A 12789-nucleotide genomic window follows, 5' to 3' on the forward strand; every position below is an offset into this window, starting at 1 on the left:
ATCTCCGATGTGCATTGACCTCGAAGGTCATCAGTTCGGAAAAAAGCGAAAGAGAGGCACTGAGCACGTGTCAGATTTCTAAACAATTTTACATATCAATTTAATAGAAAATTCACTATCAAAGTTTCATTTGAGTTGCACATTTGCATAATTATTGCTTTCTTACACTTATAGTACTTCTTGTTATTCATGAAACGATGTAATATTTTAAACAAACGAAACATGTAGTCAATCACGTCAGTTTCCATCTTTGTATATGACGTCGGTCTCAGCCACCCGATTATGTTCGGCAATCATCGTTCCCGTATCCGCGTATATGACGTAATGGCGGTTTATACGAAACGCTCATTGTACATAGGTATGCTCTCAAACAATATTCCCTTATTTATTTTGTTGAATTTTTCTTCAGATCTTGGGGACTATATCAGTTATACTGATAGCAGTTAATTGATGCATAATTGGATAATTGAAAAAATGTCGTCAGTTACAGCTTGTATTGCTTTAAAAAGTGAATTTTCAATGCGAAATTTACAACGGCAGATTTGTTAAAAATTGTCACATTTTAAAAGAACATTAAATAGCACTAACAGTCTCTTATCTAAATTGCATTTATGTGCAGATATCATCGAGACAAGGGAAATTCAAAGGAGCTTTTAAAAAGTGGATATTTGAGACTAGTAGAAGATGCAAACTACGAGGCAAAAGATGGGTCGGTGAAGCAATGTCCAAGGAAAACAACAAGCGCAAATATCACACTAGCCTTAAACGGACGTTTAAATGTTGTTGACTCCACCCCCCCCCCCCCCACCCCACCCCCCCCCCCCCCAAGATCCCCTGATATGACTTAAATTGTTACGCTGTAAATATGCTAAAATATTATTTACTTCTTGGGCGAAGGAAAGTTTTAAGTTTGAAATAAACTTGGTATATGCTTTAAGAATGATTAAATTCTGGGTGAATGATAACACTGTAAAGTCATCCCCACTTTTCTACGACAACCCTACCCCTGAAAATAAACACAGTTCACAACACTTTTACTGAAGAAAAGCACCTTTATCATGAATGGAATTCATGACAAAACCAACAACATTTTACAAACTCAACTTCAAAAACTTAGTTTCCAAAAGAATACTATTCTTTTTTTTTTAAGGTCAATCCAGTGACCCACAATAGATTGATTAAAATGACATCTAAATACAGTAAATGATTTATAAAAAATGACGTATATATATATATATATATAATATATATATATATATATATATATATATATATACATACATATATATACATACATGTATATCACAAAATAAAATAATTGAATGTATTTTGATACATCCTGTACGATGTCTCGAATTTATCCAATGGGAATGAACTTAGTCAATTGTAGTTCCATATTAAAAAAAAAAAAAAAAAAAAATTCCTCTTACGCGACCGACCCCCCCCCCTCCCCCCTTCCTCTTTCCCTGTAATTTCTCCTAATCTTTTTCTCTTAATTTCTGTACCCCTGTCTAGGAAATTTGGTTTAATTTGTAGAAAAAAGCAATTGTTTACAAAGGAACTATTTGATGTTGGTAGCTGTCTCAGCTTGCCGAGGTGCAGTCGGGCTGTTGACAAACATGTTACATGTGTGGAAAAGCACGTGGATTTGATGACAGTATGCAGTGTCTTTTTTTTTTTCCGAGATCGGCAGGCGAGACGGGTAAGATAGTAGATTTCGTTCGTTTTCACCAATGCTATAAATTGCTTTTTACGCGATAGTAATAATATGAAATACCGGTGTGATATACATTGTTGTGGGAAAAAAAGTTGTTTATCTCCCTTTGACTATACCAAGATTTATGAATTTTTAATTGGTGATAACGATGATATTATGCATGAAATTGACGATTCATTGCGACAGTAAAGGAAATAAAAAGAAAATAATGTGAAATAGGAAGAAAAAAAAGTGAAAAAGTCTACGACACCTGGTATTCCCAGGCGGTCACCCATCCAAGTACTAACCAGGCTCGACGTTGCTTAACTTCGGTGATCGGACGAGAACCGGTGCTTTCAACGTGATATGGCCGTAGACATTAAATAGGTGTTTAATTTGCGACTACATCAGTGAAGAGTTGGGTGTAAGGCGTTATTACTCTGTCCACGAATAAAAGTATACAATATTAAGCAACAATGTAATAGTTTGTTGAGAGTTTGTGGATCGAATTCATGTCTGTTCTTTATGTATGTCGTTGCGAGTCGACACGCTTGCGCGTGGAACATCAAAAGTAGGGGAGGCGGACTATGAGGGGCGTAATGTTGTCATTTTTTTCCCTTACCTATATGATTTGTAAATAATGTCACCGGCTTTTTTTTTAAGTTTAGGACTATAATTTTTAATTGTGTTTTATTGTATACTGTGATATAATAAATGCCGATCGCAAGTTGGCTGTTGATTAACGTCTGATAGAGGTGTCTTTTCGAACAAAATTTGTATGGCTCTGAAAAGAGCCGTTTGTGATAAGAAAGTATATTCTCTTGTACGACTGTTCAGTCTTCCCCTTCGGAGTCTGAGGTATCGCTGGTGATGATTTGTACATTTTCTCCAAACATTTCACGCCGCAGGTCTGCAATAGTGTAGGCTTTGATGTGAGCATAGTCATAGTACATGTTGATGAGACCCTCTAAAATGGCAAGTCGCAGCCTTATGCTGTACCTGAAGGAACGATGGTTTTCCACCCAGGCCTTGTTGTATCTGAACTGCAAGTCACCCATCCTTTCGTTGAGGTGAACAATCTGCTCGCAGGCTTTTTTAAAACGTCGCTCGCTGTCCATCAGATATAATTGCTTGTCCGAGGTCTTGTTGTCGGGACTCGTAACTTGCGTAGCACTCATCTTGGTACGTGTAATTTCGCAGCAGCAGCAGTAGTGGTATAGTTCAGATTTGTAATGTCCTTGTCTGTTGCACGACCTCCTTTATATATAGCGCTCAGTGGCACTGTCAATTGAGAAACTCGTTTCATAATTTCACAATGCCACACGAGTCGCCTGAATAAACAGATTATCATCCGTCTCCAACTGCTTTGTCAGGTGCCATGATTTCCCGACTTGGACTGACCGTCAATACACTGTTAGTTGCGATATCACTTACACTCATGATTTTGTACTGTGAATTATCATGTAAGCACGTGTACATGCTAGTTTGCGTGCAATTTACGAGTGTTAATTCGATTCCTTACAGCATCAATGAATTGATATATTGATATGTATAATTTCATTGGCGTTGATTTCATCTTTGATCATATTATTCTGGACTCAATTGTAGTTCCATATTAAAAAAAAAAAAAAAAAAAAATTCCTCTTACGCGACCGACCCCCCCCCCCTCCCCCCTTCCTCTTTCCCTGTAATTTCTCCTAATCTTTTTCTCTTAATTTCTGTACCCCTGTCTAGGAAATTTGGTTTAATTTGTAGAAAAAAGCAATTGTTTACAAAGGAACTATTTGATGTTGGTAGCTGTCTCAGCTTGCCGAGGTGCAGTCGGGCTGTTGACAAACATGTTACATGTGTGGAAAAGCACGTGGATTTGATGACAGTATGCAGTGTCTTTTTTTTTTTCCGAGATCGGCAGGCGAGACGGGTAAGATAGTAGATTTCGTTCGTTTTCACCAATGCTATAAATTGCTTTTTACGCGATAGTAATAATATGAAATACCGGTGTGATATACATTGTTGTGGGAAAAAAAGTTGTTTATCTCCCTTTGACTATACCAAGATTTATGAATTTTTAATTGGTGATAACGATGATATTATGCATGAAATTGACGATTCATTGCGACAGTAAAGGAAATAAAAAGAAAATAATGTGAAATAGGAAGAAAAAAAAGTGAAAAAGTCTACGACACCTGGTATTCCCAGGCGGTCACCCATCCAAGTACTAACCAGGCTCGACGTTGCTTAACTTCGGTGATCGGACGAGAACCGGTGCTTTCAACGTGATATGGCCGTAGACATTAAATAGGTGTTTAATTTGCGACTACATCAGTGAAGAGTTGGGTGTAAGGCGTTATTACTCTGTCCACGAATAAAAGTATACAATATTAAGCAACAATGTAATAGTTTGTTGAGAGTTTGTGGATCGAATTCATGTCTGTTCTTTATGTATGTCGTTGCGAGTCGACACGCTTGCGCGTGGAACATCAAAAGTAGGGGAGGCGGACTATGAGGGGCGTAATGTTGTCATTTTTTTCCCTTACCTATATGATTTGTAAATAATGTCACCGGCTTTTTTTTTAAGTTTAGGACTATAATTTTTAATTGTGTTTTATTGTATACTGTGATATAATAAATGCCGATCGCAAGTTGGCTGTTGATTAACGTCTGATAGAGGTGTCTTTTCGAACAAAATTTGTATGGCTCTGAAAAGAGCCGTTTGTGATAAGAAAGTATATTCTCTTGTACGACTGTTCAGTCTTCCCCTTCGGAGTCTGAGGTATCGCTGGTGATGATTTGTACATTTTCTCCAAACATTTCACGCCGCAGGTCTGCAATAGTGTAGGCTTTGATGTGAGCATAGTCATAGTACATGTTGATGAGACCCTCTAAAATGGCAAGTCGCAGCCTTATGCTGTACCTGAAGGAACGATGGTTTTCCACCCAGGCCTTGTTGTATCTGAACTGCAAGTCACCCATCCTTTCGTTGAGGTGAACAATCTGCTCGCAGGCTTTTTTAAAACGTCGCTCGCTGTCCATCAGATATAATTGCTTGTCCGAGGTCTTGTTGTCGGGACTCGTAACTTGCGTAGCACTCATCTTGGTACGTGTAATTTCGCAGCAGCAGCAGTAGTGGTATAGTTCAGATTTGTAATGTCCTTGTCTGTTGCACGACCTCCTTTATATATAGCGCTCAGTGGCACTGTCAATTGAGAAACTCGTTTCATAATTTCACAATGCCACACGAGTCGCCTGAATAAACAGATTATCATCCGTCTCCAACTGCTTTGTCAGGTGCCATGATTTCCCGACTTGGACTGACCGTCAATACACTGTTAGTTGCGATATCACTTACACTCATGATTTTGTACTGTGAATTATCATGTAAGCACGTGTACATGCTAGTTTGCGTGCAATTTACGAGTGTTAATTCGATTCCTTACAGCATCAATGAATTGATATATTGATATGTATAATTTCATTGGCGTTGATTTCATCTTTGATCATATTATTCTGGACTCAATTGTAGTTCCATATTAAAAAAAAAAAAAAAAAAAAATTCCTCTTACGCGACCGACCCCCCCCCCCTCCCCCCTTCCTCTTTCCCTGTAATTTCTCCTAATCTTTTTCTCTTAATTTCTGTACCCCTGTCTAGGAAATTTGGTTTAATTTGTAGAAAAAAGCAATTGTTTACAAAGGAACTATTTGATGTTGGTAGCTGTCTCAGCTTGCCGAGGTGCAGTCGGGCTGTTGACAAACATGTTACATGTGTGGAAAAGCACGTGGATTTGATGACAGTATGCAGTGTCTTTTTTTTTTTCCGAGATCGGCAGGCGAGACGGGTAAGATAGTAGATTTCGTTCGTTTTCACCAATGCTATAAATTGCTTTTTACGCGATAGTAATAATATGAAATACCGGTGTGATATACATTGTTGTGGGAAAAAAAGTTGTTTATCTCCCTTTGACTATACCAAGATTTATGAATTTTTAATTGGTGATAACGATGATATTATGCATGAAATTGACGATTCATTGCGACAGTAAAGGAAATAAAAAGAAAATAATGTGAAATAGGAAGAAAAAAAAGTGAAAAAGTCTACGACACCTGGTATTCCCAGGCGGTCACCCATCCAAGTACTAACCAGGCTCGACGTTGCTTAACTTCGGTGATCGGACGAGAACCGGTGCTTTCAACGTGATATGGCCGTAGACATTAAATAGGTGTTTAATTTGCGACTACATCAGTGAAGAGTTGGGTGTAAGGCGTTATTACTCTGTCCACGAATAAAAGTATACAATATTAAGCAACAATGTAATAGTTTGTTGAGAGTTTGTGGATCGAATTCATGTCTGTTCTTTATGTATGTCGTTGCGAGTCGACACGCTTGCGCGTGGAACATCAAAAGTAGGGGAGGCGGACTATGAGGGGCGTAATGTTGTCATTTTTTTCCCTTACCTATATGATTTGTAAATAATGTCACCGGCTTTTTTTTTAAGTTTAGGACTATAATTTTTAATTGTGTTTTATTGTATACTGTGATATAATAAATGCCGATCGCAAGTTGGCTGTTGATTAACGTCTGATAGAGGTGTCTTTTCGAACAAAATTTGTATGGCTCTGAAAAGAGCCGTTTGTGATAAGAAAGTATATTCTCTTGTACGACTGTTCAGTCTTCCCCTTCGGAGTCTGAGGTATCGCTGGTGATGATTTGTACATTTTCTCCAAACATTTCACGCCGCAGGTCTGCAATAGTGTAGGCTTTGATGTGAGCATAGTCATAGTACATGTTGATGAGACCCTCTAAAATGGCAAGTCGCAGCCTTATGCTGTACCTGAAGGAACGATGGTTTTCCACCCAGGCCTTGTTGTATCTGAACTGCAAGTCACCCATCCTTTCGTTGAGGTGAACAATCTGCTCGCAGGCTTTTTTAAAACGTCGCTCGCTGTCCATCAGATATAATTGCTTGTCCGAGGTCTTGTTGTCGGGACTCGTAACTTGCGTAGCACTCATCTTGGTACGTGTAATTTCGCAGCAGCAGCAGTAGTGGTATAGTTCAGATTTGTAATGTCCTTGTCTGTTGCACGACCTCCTTTATATATAGCGCTCAGTGGCACTGTCAATTGAGAAACTCGTTTCATAATTTCACAATGCCACACGAGTCGCCTGAATAAACAGATTATCATCCGTCTCCAACTGCTTTGTCAGGTGCCATGATTTCCCGACTTGGACTGACCGTCAATACACTGTTAGTTGCGATATCACTTACACTCATGATTTTGTACTGTGAATTATCATGTAAGCACGTGTACATGCTAGTTTGCGTGCAATTTACGAGTGTTAATTCGATTCCTTACAGCATCAATGAATTGATATATTGATATGTATAATTTCATTGGCGTTGATTTCATCTTTGATCATATTATTCTGGACTCAATTGTAGTTCCATATTAAAAAAAAAAAAAAAAAAAAATTCCTCTTACGCGACCGACCCCCCCCCCCTCCCCCCTTCCTCTTTCCCTGTAATTTCTCCTAATCTTTTTCTCTTAATTTCTGTACCCCTGTCTAGGAAATTTGGTTTAATTTGTAGAAAAAAGCAATTGTTTACAAAGGAACTATTTGATGTTGGTAGCTGTCTCAGCTTGCCGAGGTGCAGTCGGGCTGTTGACAAACATGTTACATGTGTGGAAAAGCACGTGGATTTGATGACAGTATGCAGTGTCTTTTTTTTTTTCCGAGATCGGCAGGCGAGACGGGTAAGATAGTAGATTTCGTTCGTTTTCACCAATGCTATAAATTGCTTTTTACGCGATAGTAATAATATGAAATACCGGTGTGATATACATTGTTGTGGGAAAAAAAGTTGTTTATCTCCCTTTGACTATACCAAGATTTATGAATTTTTAATTGGTGATAACGATGATATTATGCATGAAATTGACGATTCATTGCGACAGTAAAGGAAATAAAAAGAAAATAATGTGAAATAGGAAGAAAAAAAAGTGAAAAAGTCTACGACACCTGGTATTCCCAGGCGGTCACCCATCCAAGTACTAACCAGGCTCGACGTTGCTTAACTTCGGTGATCGGACGAGAACCGGTGCTTTCAACGTGATATGGCCGTAGACATTAAATAGGTGTTTAATTTGCGACTACATCAGTGAAGAGTTGGGTGTAAGGCGTTATTACTCTGTCCACGAATAAAAGTATACAATATTAAGCAACAATGTAATAGTTTGTTGAGAGTTTGTGGATCGAATTCATGTCTGTTCTTTATGTATGTCGTTGCGAGTCGACACGCTTGCGCGTGGAACATCAAAAGTAGGGGAGGCGGACTATGAGGGGCGTAATGTTGTCATTTTTTTCCCTTACCTATATGATTTGTAAATAATGTCACCGGCTTTTTTTTTAAGTTTAGGACTATAATTTTTAATTGTGTTTTATTGTATACTGTGATATAATAAATGCCGATCGCAAGTTGGCTGTTGATTAACGTCTGATAGAGGTGTCTTTTCGAACAAAATTTGTATGGCTCTGAAAAGAGCCGTTTGTGATAAGAAAGTATATTCTCTTGTACGACTGTTCAGTCTTCCCCTTCGGAGTCTGAGGTATCGCTGGTGATGATTTGTACATTTTCTCCAAACATTTCACGCCGCAGGTCTGCAATAGTGTAGGCTTTGATGTGAGCATAGTCATAGTACATGTTGATGAGACCCTCTAAAATGGCAAGTCGCAGCCTTATGCTGTACCTGAAGGAACGATGGTTTTCCACCCAGGCCTTGTTGTATCTGAACTGCAAGTCACCCATCCTTTCGTTGAGGTGAACAATCTGCTCGCAGGCTTTTTTAAAACGTCGCTCGCTGTCCATCAGATATAATTGCTTGTCCGAGGTCTTGTTGTCGGGACTCGTAACTTGCGTAGCACTCATCTTGGTACGTGTAATTTCGCAGCAGCAGCAGTAGTGGTATAGTTCAGATTTGTAATGTCCTTGTCTGTTGCACGACCTCCTTTATATATAGCGCTCAGTGGCACTGTCAATTGAGAAACTCGTTTCATAATTTCACAATGCCACACGAGTCGCCTGAATAAACAGATTATCATCCGTCTCCAACTGCTTTGTCAGGTGCCATGATTTCCCGACTTGGACTGACCGTCAATACACTGTTAGTTGCGATATCACTTACACTCATGATTTTGTACTGTGAATTATCATGTAAGCACGTGTACATGCTAGTTTGCGTGCAATTTACGAGTGTTAATTCGATTCCTTACAGCATCAATGAATTGATATATTGATATGTATAATTTCATTGGCGTTGATTTCATCTTTGATCATATTATTCTGGACTCAATTGTAGTTCCATATTAAAAAAAAAAAAAAAAAAAAATTCCTCTTACGCGACCGACCCCCCCCCCCTCCCCCCTTCCTCTTTCCCTGTAATTTCTCCTAATCTTTTTCTCTTAATTTCTGTACCCCTGTCTAGGAAATTTGGTTTAATTTGTAGAAAAAAGCAATTGTTTACAAAGGAACTATTTGATGTTGGTAGCTGTCTCAGCTTGCCGAGGTGCAGTCGGGCTGTTGACAAACATGTTACATGTGTGGAAAAGCACGTGGATTTGATGACAGTATGCAGTGTCTTTTTTTTTTTCCGAGATCGGCAGGCGAGACGGGTAAGATAGTAGATTTCGTTCGTTTTCACCAATGCTATAAATTGCTTTTTACGCGATAGTAATAATATGAAATACCGGTGTGATATACATTGTTGTGGGAAAAAAAGTTGTTTATCTCCCTTTGACTATACCAAGATTTATGAATTTTTAATTGGTGATAACGATGATATTATGCATGAAATTGACGATTCATTGCGACAGTAAAGGAAATAAAAAGAAAATAATGTGAAATAGGAAGAAAAAAAAGTGAAAAAGTCTACGACACCTGGTATTCCCAGGCGGTCACCCATCCAAGTACTAACCAGGCTCGACGTTGCTTAACTTCGGTGATCGGACGAGAACCGGTGCTTTCAACGTGATATGGCCGTAGACATTAAATAGGTGTTTAATTTGCGACTACATCAGTGAAGAGTTGGGTGTAAGGCGTTATTACTCTGTCCACGAATAAAAGTATACAATATTAAGCAACAATGTAATAGTTTGTTGAGAGTTTGTGGATCGAATTCATGTCTGTTCTTTATGTATGTCGTTGCGAGTCGACACGCTTGCGCGTGGAACATCAAAAGTAGGGGAGGCGGACTATGAGGGGCGTAATGTTGTCATTTTTTTCCCTTACCTATATGATTTGTAAATAATGTCACCGGCTTTTTTTTTAAGTTTAGGACTATAATTTTTAATTGTGTTTTATTGTATACTGTGATATAATAAATGCCGATCGCAAGTTGGCTGTTGATTAACGTCTGATAGAGGTGTCTTTTCGAACAAAATTTGTATGGCTCTGAAAAGAGCCGTTTGTGATAAGAAAGTATATTCTCTTGTACGACTGTTCAGTCTTCCCCTTCGGAGTCTGAGGTATCGCTGGTGATGATTTGTACATTTTCTCCAAACATTTCACGCCGCAGGTCTGCAATAGTGTAGGCTTTGATGTGAGCATAGTCATAGTACATGTTGATGAGACCCTCTAAAATGGCAAGTCGCAGCCTTATGCTGTACCTGAAGGAACGATGGTTTTCCACCCAGGCCTTGTTGTATCTGAACTGCAAGTCACCCATCCTTTCGTTGAGGTGAACAATCTGCTCGCAGGCTTTTTTAAAACGTCGCTCGCTGTCCATCAGATATAATTGCTTGTCCGAGGTCTTGTTGTCGGGACTCGTAACTTGCGTAGCACTCATCTTGGTACGTGTAATTTCGCAGCAGCAGCAGTAGTGGTATAGTTCAGATTTGTAATGTCCTTGTCTGTTGCACGACCTCCTTTATATATAGCGCTCAGTGGCACTGTCAATTGAGAAACTCGTTTCATAATTTCACAATGCCACACGAGTCGCCTGAATAAACAGATTATCATCCGTCTCCAACTGCTTTGTCAGGTGCCATGATTTCCCGACTTGGACTGACCGTCAATACACTGTTAGTTGCGATATCACTTACACTCATGATTTTGTACTGTGAATTATCATGTAAGCACGTGTACATGCTAGTTTGCGTGCAATTTACGAGTGTTAATTCGATTCCTTACAGCATCAATGAATTGATATATTGATATGTATAATTTCATTGGCGTTGATTTCATCTTTGATCATATTATTCTGGACTCAATTGTAGTTCCATATTAAAAAAAAAAAAAAAAAAAAATTCCTCTTACGCGACCGACCCCCCCCCCCTCCCCCCTTCCTCTTTCCCTGTAATTTCTCCTAATCTTTTTCTCTTAATTTCTGTACCCCTGTCTAGGAAATTTGGTTTAATTTGTAGAAAAAAGCAATTGTTTACAAAGGAACTATTTGATGTTGGTAGCTGTCTCAGCTTGCCGAGGTGCAGTCGGGCTGTTGACAAACATGTTACATGTGTGGAAAAGCACGTGGATTTGATGACAGTATGCAGTGTCTTTTTTTTTTTCCGAGATCGGCAGGCGAGACGGGTAAGATAGTAGATTTCGTTCGTTTTCACCAATGCTATAAATTGCTTTTTACGCGATAGTAATAATATGAAATACCGGTGTGATATACATTGTTGTGGGAAAAAAAGTTGTTTATCTCCCTTTGACTATACCAAGATTTATGAATTTTTAATTGGTGATAACGATGATATTATGCATGAAATTGACGATTCATTGCGACAGTAAAGGAAATAAAAAGAAAATAATGTGAAATAGGAAGAAAAAAAAGTGAAAAAGTCTACGACACCTGGTATTCCCAGGCGGTCACCCATCCAAGTACTAACCAGGCTCGACGTTGCTTAACTTCGGTGATCGGACGAGAACCGGTGCTTTCAACGTGATATGGCCGTAGACATTAAATAGGTGTTTAATTTGCGACTACATCAGTGAAGAGTTGGGTGTAAGGCGTTATTACTCTGTCCACGAATAAAAGTATACAATATTAAGCAACAATGTAATAGTTTGTTGAGAGTTTGTGGATCGAATTCATGTCTGTTCTTTATGTATGTCGTTGCGAGTCGACACGCTTGCGCGTGGAACATCAAAAGTAGGGGAGGCGGACTATGAGGGGCGTAATGTTGTCATTTTTTTCCCTTACCTATATGATTTGTAAATAATGTCACCGGCTTTTTTTTTAAGTTTAGGACTATAATTTTTAATTGTGTTTTATTGTATACTGTGATATAATAAATGCCGATCGCAAGTTGGCTGTTGATTAACGTCTGATAGAGGTGTCTTTTCGAACAAAATTTGTATGGCTCTGAAAAGAGCCGTTTGTGATAAGAAAGTATATTCTCTTGTACGACTGTTCAGTCTTCCCCTTCGGAGTCTGAGGTATCGCTGGTGATGATTTGTACATTTTCTCCAAACATTTCACGCCGCAGGTCTGCAATAGTGTAGGCTTTGATGTGAGCATAGTCATAGTACATGTTGATGAGACCCTCTAAAATGGCAAGTCGCAGCCTTATGCTGTACCTGAAGGAACGATGGTTTTCCACCCAGGCCTTGTTGTATCTGAACTGCAAGTCACCCATCCTTTCGTTGAGGTGAACAATCTGCTCGCAGGCTTTTTTAAAACGTCGCTCGCTGTCCATCAGATATAATTGCTTGTCCGAGGTCTTGTTGTCGGGACTCGTAACTTGCGTAGCACTCATCTTGGTACGTGTAATTTCGCAGCAGCAGCAGTAGTGGTATAGTTCAGATTTGTAATGTCCTTGTCTGTTGCACGACCTCCTTTATATATAGCGCTCAGTGGCACTGTCAATTGAGAAACTCGTTTCATAATTTCACAATGCCACACGAGTCGCCTGAATAAACAGATTATCATCCGTCTCCAACTGCTTTGTCAGGTGCCATGATTTCCCGACTTGGACTGACCGTCAATACACTGTTAGTTGCGATATCACTTACACTCATGATTTTGTACTGTGAATTATCATGTAAGCACGTGTACATGCTAGTTTGCGTGCAATTTACGAGTGTTAATTCGATTCC

The 12789-nt window shown here is 39.1% G+C and overlaps 6 non-coding genes across 6 annotated transcripts; all 6 read right to left on the reverse strand.

Annotated features, from left to right (window-relative positions):
- Nucleotides 1-1955: 1955 nt before the first annotated feature.
- Nucleotides 1956-2074, reverse strand: LOC125648510 (5S ribosomal RNA). The gene has a single exon (XR_007360329.1). It is a non-coding gene; the product is annotated as a 5S ribosomal RNA (ribosomal RNA).
- Nucleotides 2075-3870: 1796 nt separating this feature from the next.
- On the reverse strand, nucleotides 3871-3989 carry LOC125648509 (5S ribosomal RNA). The gene has a single exon (XR_007360328.1). It is a non-coding gene; the product is annotated as a 5S ribosomal RNA (ribosomal RNA).
- A 1796-nt stretch (nucleotides 3990-5785) lies between these two features.
- On the reverse strand, nucleotides 5786-5904 carry LOC125648530 (5S ribosomal RNA). The gene has a single exon (XR_008796383.1). It is a non-coding gene; the product is annotated as a 5S ribosomal RNA (ribosomal RNA).
- Nucleotides 5905-7700: 1796 nt separating this feature from the next.
- On the reverse strand, nucleotides 7701-7819 carry LOC125648535 (5S ribosomal RNA). Its single transcript, XR_008796394.1, has one exon. It is a non-coding gene; the product is annotated as a 5S ribosomal RNA (ribosomal RNA).
- A 1796-nt stretch (nucleotides 7820-9615) lies between these two features.
- On the reverse strand, nucleotides 9616-9734 carry LOC125648523 (5S ribosomal RNA). The gene has a single exon (XR_008796395.1). It is a non-coding gene; the product is annotated as a 5S ribosomal RNA (ribosomal RNA).
- Nucleotides 9735-11530: 1796 nt separating this feature from the next.
- On the reverse strand, nucleotides 11531-11649 carry LOC125648505 (5S ribosomal RNA). The gene has a single exon (XR_007360324.1). It is a non-coding gene; the product is annotated as a 5S ribosomal RNA (ribosomal RNA).
- Between the last annotated feature and the right edge of the window lie 1140 nt (nucleotides 11650-12789).

The sequence above is a fragment of the Ostrea edulis genome, chromosome 6 (assembly GCF_947568905.1).
Source record: "Ostrea edulis chromosome 6, xbOstEdul1.1, whole genome shotgun sequence".
Lineage (NCBI taxonomy): Eukaryota > Metazoa > Mollusca > Bivalvia > Ostreida > Ostreidae > Ostrea > Ostrea edulis.